We start from the raw sequence: 4,035 nt of genomic DNA on the forward strand, positions 1-4,035 counted from the left end.
AGATGGACCCATGCTAGGAGCAGCGGTGATGGCAAGCTGCTCCGACGGGCCGGTACTAGGGCCTGCGGTGATGGACAATTGCTCCTCTGCAGCGCTCCTACTACTTCCGACATCATCACTAGCTGAAATAAATTTCACATACACCATCGGCCATCCGTACATAGCAGCACCAGGTGTGCTTGCAAACCTCATGTACGTACGCCAATTTGTATCATTTTTTACCTCCCGCAAACCCCAACGGGGAGGTCCTGTCCTATCAGTCCCTTCTACGCAGATAAGAGCCTCAACTGTCATCCTCATGCCACGCATCCCCTGACCAAATGGGACTCGGATGCATTTTCTTACATCCGCAAATGCTGTGTTAACCATATCTATCACTGTAACTTCCATCGAGTCACAGTTCGAGAAATCCACCCCTCCAAATTCATCACGTACGACATCCCCATAGAACACTACCAATTTTTCCATCGTACCTACTGCACAACCAGATTTTTAAAATAATATTAGTAACATCCTACCTTAAATCATATTCATGTTTTAATAATTTTGTTACATCAGATATTTTAACATGACATTATGACTTTTTCAAAATTACTACTCATTTATTGTTAAAAAGGATTATTTTACCTATAAGAATTGGTCAAACAATAAATTAAGCCTCACGATATTTCCAACTAATATCATCCAGCTAACGTGCGTACTAACTTCTTCAATAAATTAGTTATTTTCCTCATATATTATAATTTCACTCATACATACAATAATACTACACTAGCAGATATATGCTCCAATCCACCTAAATTCATCCATTTGTTCATATGTTAAAATTTCACTCATACATACCATAATATTTTACTAGACTACGCAAATTCAATGTTACATGTCTAATTACTAAAGTAAGATACACTGCAGTAAACAACAAATGGTAACAAAATTTGTGCATGTACGAATATAATCAAATATCCCACATAACTCACCTTGATGTATTAGTCCTTCTACTGCCCCTTCATGCACTTAATCACTCACTTAATCACTATGCTAATTTTTTGTCTGTTCGTACGAGAGAAGCGAGAGAAGCAAGAGAAGCAGCAGCTGCACGCGAGTGAGAACTTGCTCTGTGAGGAGTGAGCAGCTGCTGCTTTTAAAGCATGCTGAGTCACACTGCTGAGCACTTTCGGTGATCTATTTCCTGTATCAATCGAGTCATGTCTGCACCAAATACATGCGAATCGGGCGAGTTACACCCATACAGCATCGAAATCATCAGCTGCATTCACGCGCCACAGCCAAAAACAGTGCTCCTCGGAATCAGCACGAAAGCAAAGAAAAAAAGGCTCGGAATCAGCACAAAAGCAAAGAAAAAAAGCCTCGGAATCAGTGCACCTGCTGCCTTTGTCGGGCCGGTAGACTTGCCGCCACAGCCGAAGGAGGCAGGAGGCCACGTCAGCGTGCCGCCCTTGCCCGTGGCGGCAGGGCCCACCTCGGCCGACGGCGTAACGGCGGACTGACGGCGACGATGACCAAGCGGACGTGCCGCCACAGCCCACGGCGGCAGGACCTGCCGCCACAGCCGGCGGCGGCACCTGCCACGTGTCGGCTGGCGAGCGTGCCGCCATGGCACTTTTGCCATTTTCACTCACAAGTGGGCCTTTTTTCCATTTCATTGGGGCAGGTGGTCCTTTTTGCCAAAAATTCACCGGCTCAAGCTCCTCCTGCACAAGTGAAGAGTATTAGATGCATTTGGCCGGAGGTTCACACATTTCACGTATCCAAATATCTACCAAAAGTGTTGGTGGGAGCAGTCTCCAGTGGCGCTACATGAGCAACAGCTTATGAAGTATGTGCTAATCTGTGGCTCCTAGATTTGTTTCTTCTTAGGCGTTTGTGTTTGTTGGCAACATAAGTGCTGCCATCTACAGTAGTACCCAAAAAGAGAACATACATGAGCAGATAGATTTCGTTGCCCCATCCCCCAATCAACAGTCACCCGACCCTCCTCAGCTTTTTGAGCCCCATCGCAGTCGACTCCTCAAACAGAGAACCATATCATCTGCGACAAAGTGTTAGAGAAAGCAATCAATCTGAGTAAAATCGAAGGGAAAAAACGAAACGCATTGAAAAGAGGGAAAACCACAAACCTCCAGCGAAGAGGAGGAGCAGTAACCAGCAAGCCCAACTGCGAAGCGTCCCAGAGAGACGCATCCCAACGCTGCCGCCTGCGATGAAAATGAAAGCCTAGGAACCACATCACCACCAATAACAATCCCACGAAAAGTTGAGGTGTGGGATGGCTGCTCCGAAGCAGCTGCGTGGGAGAGCGGTAGGGATGGGGAGGCAAGTTCCGGTTATGGGGGCTGCCGTCGCCGTGGTTGCAGATACTAATGGAGAAGGGCATTTGTCTCGCGGGTAGAGAGGAATCGAGATGGGGAAGCAGGGTCAGGGAAGAGCGATGTGGGAGGCCGAGCGAGGGGAAAGAGAGAGAGAAAGGTTAGTACGGAGTAGATGATTTTTCACCGGATGAACTTTGGCCCAGTAACGATGACGTGAAGCGGGGCCAATACGTCAGTGAGGCTACAGATAAAACGTGTGTAGCGGTAACTTTTTCTATCTACTCAAACGGACGAACCATGCTGGCTTAGAGGCGCGATCGTAGGGTCCAAATTGCACGCGCCGGGAGTGCCCTCCCCGGGCTGGGTATTCAACAGGATTAAGTGTTGTAGTAATTCCCACGTTTAAAGCTCGAGTCGGCATGTTCAGTCATTCATTTGGTGAGTCGGAACAAATAATCAACTATAGTACTACATACTAATTCGAAAAAAAAAAACCTGGGGATGTAGCTCAGATGGTAGAGTGCTTGCTTAGAGCATGTCTAACAGACGGGTCACCCTAGCTGGCGATCGTTCGCTCAAAACCTGCCTAGCGATCACTTTCCGACAGCTCTTTTTGGTTTAATCGTGCGGGAGTTCGCTTCCTCTTTCTAGCAAAACAATAATTACTGGATGACCCGTACGTGAGCAAACCTCTTTCTTCTCCTTTCTTTGACTCACGAGGTCCACGTTAAAACTTTCCAAATTTGAAAATTCAAAACGTTTTAACTTTCAAACGACAACTCCAAATTAAGATTCGCTTTCACCAATAAATCCGTCTCGACGAGATCTTCAAAACTAGCACCCATGTTAATATGTTTCGACAAACTTTTTTTCGGGCTAAAAGTTATCAACCCTTTCTATTTGAATAATCAACCCCTCCATACTTGAGTGATCAACGGTGAATATATAAAATTATCAACCTGGTGCAGGCTATTGAGGAAAAGTTCTGCATGCATGCAAAAAAGATGAATTTGCTTATGTAAGCGGAATCTTTTCCAAATTTGAAAATTCAAAATGTTTTAACTTTCAAACGACAATTCCGAATTAAGATCCGCTTTCACCAATAAATCCGTCTCGACGAGATCTTCAAAACTAGCACCCATGTTGATATGTTTCGAGAAACTTTTTTCCTGGCTAAAAGTTATCAACCCTCTCTATTCGAATAATCAACCCCTCCGTACTTGAGTGATCAAAGGTAAATGTATAAAATTATCAACCTGCTGCAGGGTATTGAGGGAAAGTTCTGCATGCATGCACAAATAGACGAATCTGCTGATGTCAGCGGAATCTTTTCCAAATTTCAAAATTCAAAATGTTTTAACTTTCAAACGACAACTCCAAATTAAGATCCGCTTTCACCAATAAATCCGTCTCGACGAGATCTTCAAAACTAGCACCCATGTTGATATGTTTCGAGAAACTTTTTTCTGGCCAAAAGTTATCAACCCTCTCTATTTGAATAATCAATCCCTCCGTATTTGAGTGATCAACGGTAAATGTATAAAATTATCAACCTGGTGTAGGCTATTGAGGGAAAGTTCTGCATGCATGCACAAATAGACGAATATGCTGATGTCAGCGGAATCTTTTCCAAATTTGTAGATTCAAAACGTTTTAACTTTCAAACGACAACTCCAAATTAAGATTCGGTTTCACCAATAAATCC

General features: G+C 44.3%; 1 long non-coding RNA gene across 1 annotated transcript; it reads right to left on the reverse strand.

The window, feature by feature from the left end:
- Nucleotides 1-1,694: 1,694 nt before the first annotated feature.
- Nucleotides 1,695-2,406, reverse strand: LOC124648192. The gene is made up of 3 exons (XR_006986435.1): nucleotides 2,139-2,406; nucleotides 1,943-2,050; nucleotides 1,695-1,712 (listed from the first exon to the last, which is right to left on the reverse strand). It is a non-coding gene; the product is annotated as an uncharacterized LOC124648192 (long non-coding RNA).
- Between the last annotated feature and the right edge of the window lie 1,629 nt (nucleotides 2,407-4,035).

Source organism: Lolium rigidum, chromosome 4 (genome assembly GCF_022539505.1).
Source record: "Lolium rigidum isolate FL_2022 chromosome 4, APGP_CSIRO_Lrig_0.1, whole genome shotgun sequence".
Taxonomy (NCBI): domain Eukaryota; kingdom Viridiplantae; phylum Streptophyta; class Magnoliopsida; order Poales; family Poaceae; genus Lolium; species Lolium rigidum.